This window comes from Bidens hawaiensis, unplaced genomic scaffold (genome assembly GCF_021521415.1).
Source record: "Bidens hawaiensis isolate Kalapana, Puna unplaced genomic scaffold, B.hawaiensis_p1.1 tig00032863_1, whole genome shotgun sequence".
Taxonomy (NCBI): domain Eukaryota; kingdom Viridiplantae; phylum Streptophyta; class Magnoliopsida; order Asterales; family Asteraceae; genus Bidens; species Bidens hawaiensis.
Window position 1 is genome coordinate 163,077 of NW_027505268.1, and position 18,891 is coordinate 181,967.

At 36.1% G+C, this 18,891-nt stretch overlaps 1 long non-coding RNA gene and 1 pseudogene across 1 annotated transcript; one reads left to right on the forward strand and one right to left on the reverse strand.

The window, feature by feature from the left end:
• Positions 1–5,273: 5,273 nt before the first annotated feature.
• LOC143611987 (uncharacterized) lies at positions 5,274–5,737 on the forward strand. The gene is made up of 2 exons (XR_013149875.1): positions 5,274–5,459; positions 5,549–5,737. It is a non-coding gene; the product is annotated as an uncharacterized LOC143611987 (long non-coding RNA).
• A 3,513-nt stretch (positions 5,738–9,250) lies between these two features.
• On the reverse strand, positions 9,251–10,576 carry LOC143611991 (mitogen-activated protein kinase kinase kinase 18-like; annotated as a pseudogene).
• Between the last annotated feature and the right edge of the window lie 8,315 nt (positions 10,577–18,891).

The following is an 18,891-nucleotide window of genomic DNA, read 5'->3' on the forward strand; positions in this document are numbered from 1 at the left end:
TTTTTCTTTAGCAAGTACCAGTACCGTAACTTAACAATATCGACCGAATGCTCGCTGCAACTCGTGGGGAAATCCGGCTAGTATTATTTATTTAATTATATCTTTATTTCGTAAAATATATATAATTAATTTATACAAATAGCATGATTCCAAACTCGTTAAATTTGATTCGACTTAACCATTATGCACGTTAACCTCAAGTGAGTCGGCTCGTTTACACCCTTATTATTTGGACACGTTAATGAGCATATCGTATAGTGTTGATCACCTATTAACGAGGGAGAACGGGATCGGATCTCTGCTGAAAGTAGGATGAGGAATGCCGGGCAAATTGCAACTAATGCGGATATAAACTGGCTTGCTTTCTTCAAGGGCGGTCGCGATCGCCCTATCTATTTGTTCATGCGCGTCTTCCAGATGACTAATCACTGCCTATGTTATTTTTCATAAATCACAAACAAACGTGTCTAGTAAAATCTCATTATATATATAGCGTGTCCCCACTGGGACCACTGACTAAAAAAATAATATGATATAATATAATATAATATAATAAATTCCGTATGTTTTACCTGCTAACAAGTAATGGTTTGAAAACACCTATACTCCTGGCTAAAGTCCGGTATCCCAATCGTATGATGAAGGATCCGGTTGGTCCCGAAATCATTAGAATTCGGGCCACCAACGATACAAATAACGGGGAGGTTCTCACTATTAGCATCGGCTATAGCATTGATCACACTCAAGCCACCAACAGTGAACGTGACCACGCATGCAGCCGCGCCACGTGCTCTAGCGTAACCATCGGCTGCATAGCCCACATTGAGCTCGTTACAACAGCCGACGTTCTTGAGGCGTGACTCGGCAATGCCGGTACAAGGAGGGTGAGGTTGAAGTCTCCTGGGACAGTGAAGATGTCGGTAATGCCTATCTCGACTAGGCGATGGGCAAGGTGGCGGCCTAGTGTGGCTTCCTTGTCACCGAAACCGATACCGGCATCATCTGCTCCTTCCATTGTTGTGGTTTGGGTTGGAGAATGGTGTGTGGAGGTGTGGAAATAGGGTGGAATAAGGTGGTGAGTTGAGTGAGATTCGAAGTTGTAGGGAGAGTGTGAGGTGGTGGTTTAAACTTGTTCCTTGTTAATAGGACTATTATTGGTGAGGTACCGGTTTAAACGACATTTTGTAATAACAGTTATTACTAGTTAATCAAATAATAATTCAGTTTGATTTGTATGCACAACTTTATTACATTCCATCAATATAAATAGTAAAAACTAGATTTTCACCCGGCGCCGGGGCAATTAGTAAAAACCCGAGCGTTGTGTCGGTGAGTTGACACGAATTCATTTAGTATCGTTTACGTTCTTTACGTTATAGACATCATTGGTAAAACCTTAGCGTCCAAAAAAAATATATTCGTCAAATTAATATATAAAAAAATAAATAAATTGTTAAAAATGACGTTTGTTTGGTTGGAAAACATGGGCGGTGATAAGTGTCGTTCTCGGGCATTGAGGCGGTAACCGGACATTAATCCGGTCGGTTTCGGCTACGTTTGTTACGATACTGGAGCGAAAAAAGAAAAATATATATATAAATTGAGTGGACCAATGGGGTGATGCCGGTCGGTAAACTTGGACATTGGTAAAACTGAACATTGTAGGTCCCGGGCGTTGAGACGTTGAGTCTATACGAATTCAGCCGGTTTTTGTCACGTTCGTTATAAAATCGAAATTAAAACAAACAAAAGAAGAAACAAAGTTATCATTTGACTAGCTTCCGTTATGTTCGTTACGGTAGCAAACCGGAAAAAAAAGAAGCAAAATAATATGGGCAAATAAGGTGCCGCCAAGTGGCCCAATGGCTGCTTAGCGGCACCAAACTTTCCATTTATATATATTAGATAATAGATAATAGATAATATTGTCAAATTTTAAAGTAGGTAACTCTAAATATGAACGAACACATTTTGCTCTAAAGTGTTTGCGTTATAATAAATTCACATAGCTGCAAAATAAACGTTATTGAAATTTTTACGCGAAATCCGTTCCAAAAGTTAGTTTTCGGCTAGATAAATATTAATCCTGGTTATGTAACATGGCTCGTCTCTTCAATCTAGGATTTACATACATGTGAAAAGTATTTTACTCTTTGTTTTTATAGAAATTAAAGTTTTTTCGTTTTCATTAAGCTTTCAGAGCTGTAAAATAAACGTTACTAGAATTTATTCGTAAAATCCGTTACAAAAGTTAAGCTTTTGGCAAGAAAAGATATCAATCCTGGTTGTGTAACGTGATCCGTCTCTTGGTTCAAGGATTTACTGACGTGAAGAGTATTTTAGTCGTTTTACTTGCGTGGCATTACTGGTATATGCTTATATCATTTGATAATCCTGAAAAGTTATTGTAACGTATTTAGTATTTACTTATTTAGTCATAGTCACATACTCACATGCGTATGCCTTTGATTACATTTGAAGCGCTTAAAGAAGACTGCATTTTCCACCTTTTCCTCCTAAATCATCTTCTATATAATATTGAACCACCCATTCTTCATTTTTCACTCTCAATATCTTTATAACTTTACTAATATTATTTGTTCTTCATCTTTTTAAGCATGTATAGATCATCCTCAGCCACCATGTTCCGCCCTGACGAGCATGTTCTCGACGTATCTCAAGCACCAAATGATAACGTGTTGACTTATGATCCAATATCTCCTGATGGCACAAAGAAGGAACACTACAAGTCACCCAAAGAAAATGCTATACACCTCATTCCTGTTGTTTTGCTTCTTTGTGGTTTTGTTCTTTGGTTCTTTTCTCACCCTACTAGTGAACTCAAAAGAAACTTGCTAGTAGCATAATGTAACATGGTTCTTTGAGGTTAAAAATCGAGCTCAGAAGTTAGTTTTATTGGTGATTTTCAAGCCATTTTTTATTACTTTTTAAATTCTTAATTTATTTTTGGAACGACCAACTAAGTAACGTCGGGTACTCTGTACGCGGCTCCCATTGGCTAAAGGTAGCCTGAGCCGGCCACGAGTCCGGACGGACGGAGCCCATAGCGGTCCACCTATTGAGGGATTCCCATTGATAAAATCCAACCCCCACGCCCGTCAAACGACACGACAGCGAGTAGCCGGTAAAACCGGGTGAGATCAGGACTCGAACCTCTCATATAAATTGGTGATAGTGAGGTTTGAACCTCATACCTCTCACTAGTAAAGTGAATGCTCTACCATTGAGCCACGTCCGAATATTTATAAAAATCAACATGACAATTCTTCACTATTTCTCATTAGATAAAACCAGAAATTAAGTATTCTTTAAATACTTCCTTTTTAATTTTAAATGTTTGTTTAAATTTTAATAAATATTTGTCTAAAAGTATAACGTATGTTGAAGAGATAAAAAGTCAGTAAGATTAAAGATTTGTTTCAAAAAAGTAGTCACATGTTATACAACATCATCAACTAAAAACTAAAACTTAGGGGTGTTTGGGATTGCTTATTTTCACCGGCTTATAACTTATTAACTTTTTGAAAAGTAATAAGGTGTTTATGATTGTTTATATTGTGAGAGAAAAAGTTTTATAAGTTACAATATTGTAACTTATTAACTTAATAAAAAATTATAAGGAGGTAAAATAAGGAATCCCAAACACCCCATGAAACAAAAACTATCAAAAACTATATGCATATCCATACAACGAACTAAATCAAGATCGTGTTTAGTTTGATCAAACATATGTTGTTGCATTGTTAAACTTCATATTAACAATACTAACTAAAGCCACCATGAGCTAGCTCAGGTGGTTATGGGGGTTTTCTTCTTTGAAGGTCCTCGTTCAATCCCTAATAAATGCAACCACTAGTAAGGATTCAAACTTGGGATAAGAACAATGTTGCAAAAGTAAGTTTACAAGGCCAAATACTCGCTACAAAGTATGGTGCCAAGAGAAGTTTCTTTAACTCCACCTAGTTATTAAGAATCAATCAAAGTTGGTCAACCTTAGCCAGAATCACATATAGTCGGACAACTTGGGCTGATCCCGACTTAAAAAAATAAACATTATTCGTATTTCTGTAATATTAAAAAAATATAATTTATTAATTAATGATTATCAATTTTTAGAATAATTTTTGTATTTAAAAATGTATTTATCTTATTTAAATTGATATTCACTTATTGTGTTATAAACATTAGTAAACTTATAATATTTGACATATTTATAATTTTAAAAAATTAAATTGTATTATATTTACCATTCGAGTACTCTCCGAGTACCCCCTAAGTACTTTGAGTACACCCAACTCCCAATCAACCGCCTAGTGACTTTTACAACCTTGAGTAAGAACGATTGAAAAGTGGTACGAACCTTTGGGCGTGATAGTGTGACATAGCTGACACTAGAGGTGCACAAATCGGTTAACCGGTTAACCATAAACTAGTTAATTTGGTAACAGGTTTTTTTGGCGGGAAATAACCGGTTAGACCTGTTTTTCGGGTATGGTAGTAACCGGTTTTGACCGAACCAGTTAACCGGTTTTTAATAAAATAATAATTAAAACAAAGCGGTTAACCGGTTTCAATAATACTAACGGGTTACTAACAGACGATTAGAATCGGTTAATAACCAGTTAGGATTGGACCGGTTACTAACCGGTTAGAAACAGGTTTTTGTGTGCACCTCTAGCTGGAGGTGCACAAAGCAGGTATTAGAAAAACCCGGGTTCGGGTATGATCGGGAATTGAAAAATCGGGTATTATCAATGCCCGGGTCGGGTTCGGGTTCGGGTCCGGGTATTGCATTTAAAAACCATACCCTATGTATCGGGTCCGGGTTGGGTACAGAACCAGGTGTTTTTAAAACAAGGTATTTGAATACCATATTTTCGGGTATTGAAAAAACCAAATTTTCAGGTTTAATCCGGGTATAGATTGAAATTTTTCAGGGGTTGCACTTTTTATAGGTATTTTTCGAGTATTTTTCAGTTATTTTTTGGGTATATATCGGGTATTTGAAAAACCCCGTTTTGAGTATTGGAAAAACCTGGTTCCGGGTATGGAACTGGTTCGGGTTTGCGGGTAATACCGGGTACAAATCGGGTCCAGTTCGGGTTCGCGGCCTAGTACCGAAATGCATACCATATCCGTACCCTACGGGTAGGTTCGGGTACAGGTATTAAAACCCGGGTATAATTAAAACCGGTTCAGGATTTTTATTTCGGGTCCGGTTCCGGGTTCGTTTTTTTCACCTCTATCCTCAAGGAAAAGAAACAACACTTACTAAAAAGACAAGTTGTTGTATCTGGGCCACGGCCCAGAAAACTTAATCCGGCCCGGTGAAGAAAACAAAACAAGCTAGGGTTTCACTATAAACCGATCAAAAACATATCAAACTCGGCCGCACTTGTTTACTCTGAAATACAGTCGTCGTCACCATGAGAGCTAAGGTAATTATTTTCATCAATTACATAACACTTACTCTAATTCAATTTCAATATTTAATTTTTAACAAATTTTGATTATAATAATTTTGTAGTGGAAGAAGAAGAGAATGAGGAGATTGAAGAGGAAGCGTCGAAAGATGAGGCAACGATCCAAGTAGATCAGCTGTTGAAGTAGATCTTACGGTGTCGTTTTACTGTTTTCATTTATGTTATGATACATCTGGTTATGGAGTTTTGTTTAAACCTTAATATGTTTTAATTTAAAGATGCTTTGCTGCTTTTATCACTGTGTTTTTTTTATTATAATTATAATTTAATTACTTAAGTATGGTAGTGATTGTGCTCTTTAGCTTATGATTTGAAGCAGATTAGGTTTAAGAAGATATGATTAGCTTTGCAAATACATATAAGTGAAACAATTACAGGTTTAAATGTTTTAGATGTTGTCCATTGATGTTATCGGTCTAATTGTGGTTTTACATCTGCTAGCTGATAATTAAAATTTCTAAATATTGTTATTAAGGTTGATATTGATTAGTTTTAAGGCTTTTGTTGTGTTAGCTTTTGCATATGAATCTAGGACAGTTGTTTTAGTTCCTGATCAAGTTTTAAGACTCTTCTGAGGTGCAGTATTTAGTCTTTTTCTTTGTTTTTATCGGTGTTAGGAACTGTTACGACAAGGCTGAAAAGATTTACTGTTCCGACCAAAAAGCATTTAAGGTTTAAAAACCATTCCTACTATAGGTGTGGCTAAACCGTTTTTGGAACTTGAATTAGTTTGTACATAGAACTGGCTTTTTAGTTGGTTAAGAATACTACCAAACCGCCAATTTGTAATCTGGTTGGGAACCCCTTTGCCTGAATCCAGCAGGTCAAAACTTATAAAAATCAAAATCGAAGAATGTAACGTTTTAGGGTGGGTTGGTCAGTCTTCTGGGTTGAGTTAGTTTTAGGTTTCGCCAAGACCTATGAATTTCATAGCCTAGGATTTTTTATATTTTGGTTTTTACATGTACTTGCTCGAAATCAACCCTAAATTATTATAGAAACCAAACTGAATATGCTAAATGAGTCTGATTTTGGGTCTATCCTAGTTCAGTTCAATAGCTACATGAAAGACCATAACTTTTTTGGTATTCAACATACTCTGTTTAAACCAAGTTTTTCATTAATACGCTCACCATGTAGCTAAAAACATCAAGATTATATATGCACAAATATGCTCAGCTTAAGTAGTCATGTTCATTTTGAAAATGATAAAGGGTTTCAAACATGCTCTTATATAATACCGGACGGGTGTTGTGGCTTTTGTGGTTTGACTGCTAATCTGAGCTAGTCGCAATCCATGATAACAGCTTTGGATTTGTACATTACACAAATATGATTTGATTAGATAAGTGTTCAAGATCGTGTGTTTTTGCTGTTGAAGTCATTATCTTATATTAAGAGAGGTTGTAATGTAAGATAGTTTAGCAGAAAAATAAATAAATTTTTAAACTCTACTAACTGCAGACGTCATATGAATTTTAGATAACTACTAACCCAAATTTGAGATCCAACCAAAACATCACTCAATTCCAAAAGAATCTATTTTTAAAGAAAGTTCGTGGAAGTCCCAAATCAATTTTCTACTAGTAAATAAACGTGCACGAATCTTCCTACAAGTCTCATTGTATAAGGTAATAAAGGTATCTAGAGCTTTAATAATTGGTGGTTAGATATATTTTAACTTCCTTGAGGATAAATATAATTATGATCTACACCTCTTACAATAATTAAATATCAATTTTATTCACAAAATAAGAGAATTAATTAATGACATGTGATTAAGGAGCATGATACTATGATTAGGTGGGTGATTAGCTGCTCCCTTCACAACAAACATGTCTTACAAACACCAACTCACCACCAATCCACCATGCCACTTCAACTATTATAATAATACTACCTAAGCTGGCCTAACCCATGAATGTATTGGTTATACCAATAGATCTTAATAATTTAATGACCAAAGAATTAAATAATGTATAACATTTGGTTTTAAGAATGTTAAATCACACAAATACATAAAAGATAAATCTATGATCTATCAAACATTGTCCTTGAAACACTTGTATATCATAAATATATATATGTAATTCTAAAAGTTATGTTATAGTATATTATCTTAATTATATATATAACATAAACATCTAAATAAAAGTTCCTTTTGGTATTCAAATCCGTATCTAAAATTTCAGATGCAAAAACAGATATCCAAAATTTGAAAGTATTGTAGTTTTTCGCTCGTAGTTGGCGCATTCACTTAGCCATAAATTCGCCAGTGTTAGAAATAAGGATAGTCTCGAACACATGTGTACTTAACACACTAACATGCAAAAGAAATATTTCTTTACATCCAAATTAACTAAAATGACTTGATAACAATAAAATCATCAACAATGTGTGTATGTGTGTCTGAGAGAGTATATAAGAATGTTTAAATTTAAAATAGAGAACTATAATAAACAAATAAACACTTATACCTATTGTTTTAATGATACATAAACATTTATACTTATTGCTTTAATCATGGTAGATACGATCGTTAATTGCTTGTACTGTTTTACAATCATTCTCTTAATATTGGTCATGTTATGTACCTTTCTTTACATACAAAATTCATTTTGTTCTTCATAAAATATAGAATGGGATTGACTCATTGACACATTTCATTTTAAAAATGGATAAGAACTAGGACGAAAGGTGACGCTATATTGGAAATCTACCCATGGATTTGATTTCTAGACGCATGTTGGGTTGTCTTGGTTTAGGATAATGATAGCCATAAAAGTAATTCAAAAGTGCATGTATCATGCAAAACACTACAAAAGTTTAAAGGGAAAGCTTTGGAGATTGTTGAAGGATATATATAACTTAAAAGGTTTTATAAGTATTTTCATAAACATATGATTGCCTTGTAAAAGTATATATAAATATATGGTGTTATCTTCTTTGTTAAGGCATATTCCTTCGCCACATTCGTTTTTGAATGTTTGTCATAAAGCAACAGCAACAGCAACAGCAAACTTTCAATAGGCTTGTTCTTTGTTCAATTTAATATTTTCTCATATTATATATGTGGGGTAAATACTAAATAATATCCAAAGAACTAGTGTACAAAAGGTACGAAGTTATCAGAAGGCAACACGTGTTTTCAGGTCGAGTGGTAACTTCGTCCACGCTGTAATTACGCACATAGCTATATGATCACACAACTTATACGAAAATTATGCATGTACATAACACAACTTATATGATGATTGATGATTACACAACCTATTTTTGTGATTACGCATGCATATAATCATGCACATTATACGCACAAAACATGAGTTTTTTTAAAAGTTGATTATTTTAAGAAAGAAATAACAATATTGTATTAAATTAAAGAAGACTAAATGTTCGATTTTATATTGTAATTAAAAAAACCATCGTGTAGAATAGTTACAGGCTTTTGTGAAAATGAGAGAACCTTAAAAAGAGTCAATAATAGTTGTAAGCTATACGATTTTTACCCCTTTTAACATTTTTTACACTTGAAAAACGATGTTGTCACGCTACTTCTCATCAATTAACGGATAACAATATTGTATCTTTTTATAAGTGTCAATCATATAATATTTCAATTCGTATATGAGTGTGCCAAATCACCACCCACCCACGACTCAAAAGTCAAAAGGGTAGATGCCATTGCCAATTGCCCAATTTGACATATGACTTGTATCTCATCATACAACTTTACAAATTTTAATTTATAAAACATTCCACGTGTAAATCCTTTTATGTTTAAACCCGAAGAAGACTAGGCATTCAAGTAACCATTGCGTGTACCGAATATATTCAATAATTTTCAAATTAAACACAATCATCCCAAACATATGTACAATCCAAACATAAACATACATGTAACTATAACACCTATATACATCAACACTATCTCTATATATCCCATCCACAATAGTACCACACGCTTCACTACTTGTACTTTGATCACTTTCAATGTATTCCCAATTTACCCCCTCAAAATATTCCCACTTCGGATATGTCACGTGCCGTACCACCTCCCACCCTTCCGATTCCCAAATTACCCCTGAACTTGTAGCCAATTTACCAATCCTCATTTTCGCGTCAGATTTATTCATTTTAATAAATTGACAAGTGTCAAGTTTGGACCCGTTTAAAGAACTTGAGTTTGAGTCAGACCAATCGAATACACATCTTGGAGATAATTTATGACCGTTGATCATGATTTGCAGCGAGGATTGTAATGTGCAGGATAACAGAAACGCGTGCTGTAGCAGCTGATCACAGCTCCATCTTTCACTACGACGTCGTTTTAAACACTTATTTAAAAAGTCACGTAAATCATCAGGTACCGGAGATGGAATCTCCGGCACCTCATCGGAATATCCTATTCGTATAAGAGTGTCAACTTCTCTGTCCTGCCATGCTGGCTTTCCGGTGATCATTTCAATAACCGTACACCCTAACGACCACACGTCAGACTCCGATCCGATATACTCGCCTCTAACTACCTCCGGCGCCATCCACAACGGACTGCCACGTGTCACCGTCACCGCCGTCGTACCACCAATCTCCACCGCGGAACCGAAGTCCGCCAGCTTCGCCGTCGCCGGATTATCTCCGATCAACACATTCGCGCCTTTTACATCACAATGAATAATATTTCTGCCATGAATGTAGCTCAATGCTGACGTAATACACCACGTGTAATTCCGAACGTCCACGTCACTAATATATTTTCTAACCGCCACGTCAGTAACGGTTCCACATGGCATGTACTCCAGTTCCGGTACACGGAACCAGACTCTGACGTCACGTCATCATTGAGATAATCAATGACGTAAGGTGACGTCAGAGTTTTTAATATTTTGATCTCGTTGTCTAAACAACGGAGAAGCTCCGTGGAATTTTTGTTGACGGATTTGACTGCTAACGTACGGCTAGGATCGGATTCATTGACCGCGAGATTGACAGCACCAAATGAGCCTTTACCGATGCAATTCAGTCGGTACCAGTTAGGTTTATCTGTAGTAGTGTGATTTTTCATTTATGTAAAATTGTGTAATTTTGAGTTTGTTAGGTTACTTGGAGAAGTTGGGTTCATGTCTTGGAGATGTATAAAACATGAGGAGTGCAACTTCTTTAATTATTTACCACTTTACTTGCTCTTATCTACTTCCTTCACCAATGACAAAAACATATTTCAATAAAATATTCCAGTTCAGTTGTTTAACGGCTTTTTTAAATAAGTGAGTTTATTGGTTTGAGTTTCGAGAAGTGAGAGAAAATTTGTCTTTCTAAAAGAAAAATGAGCTAAAAGTAATATAAATTTACTTATTACTGCTTATACATCTACACTTCTGATTAGGGGTGCAAGAAATTGAAAAAATATATTCGCAACAGAAATAAAAAACAATGGTTTGGTTTATGTTTTTGTAAAAACCGTAGTAATGATTCGGTTTTGGTTTTGCTTGTAATAAAAATCGGAAAAACCGAACCAAACCGAATTTCTAAACTTTTGTTTTTTTATATTTTATATTAATTAATTAATCATAAGAATTTAATAAATATGTAACTCTAATATTTTTGATCAAATGCATAATAGTCTATTATTTTACAATAAACAAAATTATTTATATCTAAATTCATTATTTTTTGTCAACTTTTTTCGACCTAAAACTTTCAAGCTCAAATGGCAAGAACCAAAAAATACCAAAACCGAACCGAAAACAAAACGAAAACCAAAATTGAACGGTTTCGAAAACTCCAAAAACCGAAGTTTTGATTTTCGGTTTGATTCTAGTCAAAAACCAAACCGAACATCACCACACATACCCCTACTTGTGATACATATTCATGTTTGTGTATCTTTTGTATATATTTACTCACTTGATTTTTGAAGTGTTTGTGGGGATTCAATTATTGATCTTCTAGCTAGAGAGTTTTTCATTGGGTTTACAACCTTTCTCATTCTCATGGCTTGGGAAGATGCAATACGATACCACAATACCATTGAGACCACTTCGAACTAGAATGATCTACCTCATGACACTATTGTATAGGTCCAAATCCAGTGTATCTTTATAGCGATATCATGCGATAAGCCGATAACCATCAAAATATAGATAACACAGCATTGATATCCAAAGCATTATAATGTGTTAAGAGTAGGACAGAATTGATTTTAATGTATGTCCATATGTATTAATGTATTCTTGTTTGATATGTACGACTGATGTTCGAAATTTCAACTTGAGTTTTTTCGTTGTTTGATTTTTTGTGGTGTACGTGCAATATATTGTTTAGATCAGAGTTGTAGCTTGCTGTCACACATGTATGAGTACTCCAACTCCAATCATCAAATATAGTGTATGCTTGCTTTATAACAGAAGACAATAATTTATTTATATTAAAACCTAGTGTACGAGTACTTCAACTACAATAAATTTCTTCAAATAATTTTTTCATCCCTTTCATTTCAAGATTATCCATCATCGAATTGGTTAAACCTTTTTGGATTCAATGAACCTAATTGGGCGGTTTGTATCATAACTCATTTAGTGATTATCTTTTCACCTTGAACGTTTGAGATTCCTTCTCATCTCAACTTTTCGGTTTGATCGATCTCATGGTTCACCGCTCATCAAACCATTCAGCTCGTAGGAAATCTCTATTTGGATTTGACACAAAATGAATAATTGAAACATATATATAGTTATATACTATCAACTTATCAAGCTCAAGTTGCGTAAACTCACTTCGATCACTTTCACATATTTAATTTCTCATATTTCATTACCCTTTAAAACATTTGTCACACTTACACACTACAATTCAACTTCTTATATATGATTACATTTCACATTGTCAATCAAAGACTCGTAAATGATCACAGATCATATGAATTAATTCTCACGTAACATAAATGTGAGTTACATAAGTCTATCCCAAATCAATACGAAAACTACATCAAGTCAAATAAATGTGCTCAAATGGTTTTGCTAATAGTATGTCCAATACATATGCTTTATAAATATACAAAACACCTCTTGTCATGTGAAGAAACACGAATCCACCCCTCAAGGTCTAACACGTTAGTCCGAGGGTTATGGTTAAGTATTCTACACGATGGGTTATAAAACCTTCTTCGCGCAGATGAGCGTATCCTGCAAAACAGAAACACCATGAGCTCGTTACGAGGAATGGGGGGGGGGGGGGAGGGATTCCCTCGTAACCACCCTCCGGCGTGAGGATCAGTACTTGATAGTACGAGATAATGTAATTTGATAGTGATAGTAGGAGAAAGTAGATATCCCTTACGGTTTGGGAGTTTACTGGTATTTATAGCCGGAGGAGAGAGAGTGTGACCAATCACCTTGTCAGGTTTTCCACCAATAATATTCTCCACCCGTGCGGTCGTGGTGGTTGGTGGAAGTTGGTGGGCATCATGGCCTTTTGACAGGAACGTGGTTGTACTGTTTGTACCGTCCTTTATGTGTTGTTCAATCCCCATTGGTTTGGTGTTTATCCCTATGTGGTCTGTCACCTTTTTGTCCCCATGCCGGTGGGACCTTTGTATTACCATTCCCAAGTGTTGGGTTTCGTAGGCCTTTTCGGTGTAGGCCTGGTTTATTATTTGAAGTCCAAAGGGCAGGCCCGGCCCGGTTTGGATTTCTTGTTTAATAAGATACAAACCCTAAGTGTATCTCTATATATTTGATGTCGTGTACTTGTAATCGTTGTCACTCAATAAAGATATACCTAGTTGCCACCCGTGGACGTAGGTCAGTTTAGACCGAACCACGTTAAATCCTCGTGTCATTTATTGCTTTCGCGTGTGTGTTTTATCCTAACAAGTGGTATCTAGAGCTTAGGTTCAGGATCACACGAAGAACACGGGAACCAGCCGAGTCGCCGCCAAACCTTCTGCCGCCGCCACCCTACTGCGCTAGGGTTCCGCCGCAGCTACGGTTTTCCGATTGTCGTTAGGGTATACGTCGCCGCTGTTTCGCCGCCGCTAAACCCAACCCGACGATCACGACTAGGGTTCAGTCGAGCACCGCATCACCACCCTTTGACCACCATCTTGTGTAATCTGATTTGTCGCGTTATCCTTGGATTGCCGCTTCTTGTTTTTGATCCTACTGTTTGCGATTGACAAGAAAGAAGTTGTATTGTTGTTTCTTGGAGTTTACGTGCATGAAAAGAAGATTACTATGATATTATTATTTTATATTTAGCTAAAGTATTGGCAGTTTCGTTTAGATATAGTTATTCGGTCGAGACCGTATTTTGCGCAGAACGAGCCAAGAACAGTTGAATCAAGATTCTATTTTTCGTTGAAGAACAGTTTTAAGTCAGAAGAAATTTAAAGAAACTTAGAACCAGTACCAATCGCGTTTGTCAGGTTTATCGCTTCAGTTTATATTTTCAGTTTCTGATTTACAGTTCGTTATTCCGCCGCACGTTTAAATAGGTTGTTTTTTAACAGAGTTTAGTAGAACAGTTGTTAAGTTCAGGCTCGTGCCATTGCTGTGTTTATCTCTGTTTTATCCAGTTTTTCGTTTAGTCATTGTTATGGCAGAAGACGAAAATGTTTTGATACAGAAATTTGACGGACAGAAGTTTGGTTGGTGGAAGATGCAGATTGAGGCGCTACTTTTTCAGAAAGACTTAGATGTAGTGTTTGAGGATGAAAAACCAGAAAAGTTGTCAGAAGCAGATTGGAAGAAGTTAGATAAGAAAGCTAGGGCTTGTATTATTTTGTCGTTGTCGGAAGATGTGGCGTTTAACGTCATGAAAGAAACCACATCCTGTGGTATGATGGACGCACTATCCAACATGTATGAGAAGCCTTCGGCAGCGAATAAGGTCTATCTTATCAGAGAGCTATTGACAACTCGAATGAAAGAGGGTGGGTCAGTTACAACGCATATCAATAATCTTAATTTGAACCTCTCCCGCTTAGTGTCCGTCGGCATTAAGTTTGATGATGAAGTTCAAGGTCTTTTGTTGTTATCCTCTTTGCCCGACAGTTGGTTGCAAACAGTGACTGCGGTTTGTAGTTCGTCTACAAAGATTACTTTTGATGGGATTCAGGATTTGATTCTTGGAGAAGATTCAAGACGCGGAAATTCAGGTGAATCATCTAGTGATATATTAGTCACAGAAGGTAGAGGTAGGGGAAAACAACGAGGCGGTGGGAGTAGGAAGATGAGTCAGTCTAGGACTCGTAATGATATTGAATGCTGGGGTTGTAAAGAGAAGGGACACTTCAGGAATCAGTGTCCAAATGGTAAGAAAGAGGTGAACGTTACAGAAGTCAACACTGCAGAAGAATGCCCAGAGGATGAGTTTTACGTTCTTAGTGTTGAGGATAACGTTGATGCTTGGGTAATGGATTCTGGTACATCGTTTCATGCCACTCACTGTAGTGAAACGATAAAGAATCTAAAGTTTGGGGATTTTGGAAAGGTTCGACTTGCGAACGATGATATTCTAGAGGTTACGGGTATGGGAGATGTTGATTTGATAACTTTAGCCAGTACTTCTTGGACTTTGAAAGATGTTAGGGTTATTCCAAGTTTGAAGAAAAGTTTGATTTCAGTTGGGCAGTTGGATGACCATGGTTGCGATGTTAAGTTCGGGAATGGGCAGTGGAAAGTAGTCAAAGGGAATCTCGTTGTTGCTCGTGGCAAGAAAATGGGTTCGTTGTATATGGTCGATATGTCACCGAAAGGAGTGGATCCAGTTTTGGTGAAAGACATAGTCCGGTTCACAGAATCTCGTGGGCAGAAGAAGGTTCGTTTTGCAAGTAACAAACCTAGAGCCAAAGTAAAGATTCAGGATGAACGAGCTAGGAAGGTTAAATCAGCCAGAGGACATCGTGACAGTGGGAGCACAGGTCGTGTTTCAGTTACAGTTCCAGGTCGACAGTGGATTAAGAAAACCAGTATTCCGGCTGTAAAAGTTTCTCCAGTGGATTACTTGCTGAATATGGAGAGTGTTTGTTCTCAGGGTATCTTAGGATCCGGTAGTTTGTTTCAGTGGGATCCGGTAGGGACAGAGAATGGGTCAGGGGCAGTTTTAGCCGTGACTGACGTGTTGGAGCTCCGGGGAGCTTCAACGGGCCTTCAAGTTAATTGATGAGAAGGCGGTGGCAACTAGAAGTTAAATGTTTTGATTATAAACGTACAATCAAGAGTGCAGACGAGAGTACTCAAGGCCTCTGAGTGGGAGTTTGTTGGGTTTCGTAGGCCTTTTCGGTGTAGGCCTGGTTTATTATTTGAAGTCCAAAGGGCAGGCCCGGCCCGGTTTGGATTTCTTGTTTAATAAGATACAAACCCTAAGTGTATCTCTATATATTTGATGTCGTGTACTTGTAATCGTTGTCACTCAATAAAGATATACTTAGTTGCCACCCGTGGACGTAGGTCAGTTTAGATCGAACCACGTTAAATCCTCGTGTCGTTTATTGCTTTCGCGTGTGTGTTCGGTTCGTGTGCTTGTTTAATCCTAACACCAAGGTGCCAGGAAAAGTTTTATATTGGACTACACTCTTTGCGCTTTGCACTACGCCTGGCGTTAGTGACACCCGGCGCCTAGTGTTCCGCCTAACGTATAAACTTAATGTTATACTTTGTTAAATGGTGGGTTTCATACCCTTCCTCTACATCATGTTTATAAAAGTTTTATGTAAAGATCGAGTTTGTGATAAGGCCACAAGGCATGTGGGCAAGAGTTTGGGTGAGTGCACTGCACACTTATATATCCATTCATCTTTAGCAGTATTTTAACTATAATCTTATCATATCTCCATATATATACACACCCTACTACAATTAGATAAATCTATGTTCATATATAAATATATAACCCAATTTTAATGTAAAAATCATATGTTTTAGGCTTATAAGTGCCCTAAACTAATATAAGAGAACTTAATTTCTGATAAGCAGTCCGTTTTTAAGAGTTATCTTCTGAGTATTTTCTCTCATTATGTGACCGTGTTATAATAAATCAAATTGACTATCAAACATGTTCTACCTTTCAACATCTATCATGACTATGTATTTTGGTATGTTTATGTGTCTAATGCCTAATGACGAGGTAAAAATGATTGATCGGGTTTTAAGTTGTGATTAATGAATTTTAATCGTTTAGTTACGTTTAACCGTGAATAATGACCCAATGATAGTTGAACTATACCGAAAATATATGAACTATTTTCTGATTAACAGTACTTAAATAAACTACTTAATCGTTAATGTTTTAAGCTATATATAATTGATCCAAAAAGACTCATACATACCCCAATTTATATATATTTAGTACTAATTACGTAATTATTCACATTTTTAATGTTATATATATAACCTTTTATTTCGGTTTTGTGGTCAATATTTTCGTTTTATTGAATGTGTAAACCAAGTGTATTAGACTGTTCCATTGCCGTTTTGGATTCTAGATGAATGAATCCTTGGCCCCCAAGTAATTGAAACTATGGGCCGTCATAATAAATATGTTGTTTATAATTGAATATTAAAAACAGACTTAGAAACTTCGGAAACTTTCAATATCAAGTCATCAAATAATTGACTTCTTCGATTGTTTCCTTTTGAGCAGGTAAACCTTCTATCGACTTGGCATGCCACTAGATTTACAAAGACTAGAATAGTAGTTACTAAGAGTTCAATTAAGTTCATGATGCAACGGGTTTAAAAGGTCTTGCATGAAAACTCTAGAAACTTAGACACAATCATATTAAATAGACTATTATAACAAAATACTATCAAGCTCTTGCGTTTTATGTTGGAATTTTGGGACAAATAATAATACTGTATATATTAATATTTGTTATTAATAAATTAATATTTAATATGTTCAAAGAGTAAATATTAATGTGATATCAATACTCTAAAATATGTAGTTGACAACTTAAATATTGGTGAAATGGAAAAATAGGTTGTCTCACACCGGTAGAATGATAAACTTGTGAGTTGCTTATAAATAAGAGAACTCACAAGATTATATTCTTATATGACTAGACACACCTGCGAGCTTGGCGATGGATGCAATGTGACGTTTTGATGGCGCACTTTGCATCGTTGCAAGCCGTCTTAATATTTTTGTGGTGTAGTGGGACCAGGACATAAGACAAGTGTCAACTCCTGGTGAGCTGAGTTATTAGTCATTGATATGTGGCAGCATCAGACATGGACTCACTTGCATGTGTAACACCTCATGAGACATTTGTCGTGTGTGTGACTCGTGTTGACAAGGGTTATATACCTGACTCTGGGTGTGACAAGTGTCATGGGGAGTCATATAGAACCTGCTATATATAGCAAGTAGGAGTAAGAGATGAAGATAACAACCATATCATCCATGACCCACACACCCAATGGTTCCTACGATATCACACACATCAGACCTGAATTCGATTCAATTCCAAGTCTCTTGATTCTGAACTCGCGTGTCAACTATAGTTAGGGTGTTAGGGTAATCCAGGGAATACACACTGCTTCACCCTGCACGGGCTCGCGAAGGTGACACAAAATATGTTTTACGGGGTCTCTGTTTAACAGAAATCCTCAGCCACAATAGGGAACTTTACTTTCCTCGGTCTTGTAGCTAGGAGGGTGTATATGGCTTTCGATGGTCAAGACAGGTTCACCAAGAGAATGACCATACAAGAAGATACAACTAGGAGGTCATGCTCGGATCTCAGTCAACATGAGCTAGACGAAGGTCAACGTGGTTCTGGTCCAGTTTAACTCGTCGAAGGTTGATCAAGAATTAGTTATTAGAGTACAAGTTAAGGACCTTAGTATGATTCAAGTTTGATGCATATGTTGTAATTTAAGTCATTTTCATTTGAATGTGTATACGGTATATGTACTACAATTCCCAAGGAAACATAAAGAGTATATTTGTTTGTTTTATTAATATTATTTAATTAAAGTGACTCACTTCATACATTTTAGACTCGTCTTGGTCATGATTTAAGACGGGTTTCAGTCTCAATATTTTAATAACATTACCAGCTTTCTATGACCATAAGGGGTTGATAAGTTTAGTTTTCCGTCGAAAAATTTTTTCGGCCAAAAACGTTTTTTTTTTCGGCGACTTCTAACTAATGTCGTGTTAGAATTCTGTTCCCAACGTATTGTTGGGAATAAACATGTTAAAAAGGTGAGATTGTCCTCACTCATGTCATCAGTTAAGACTTTTATTTACCAATAATGAATCGTTAAGATTATTTAAAGTCAATTTCCATATTTATATATTCACTTAATCCATGGTCTACATCCAATTATCCAAACACCATATTAATATATTTTAATTAGGTGTAGATACAATTATTGGT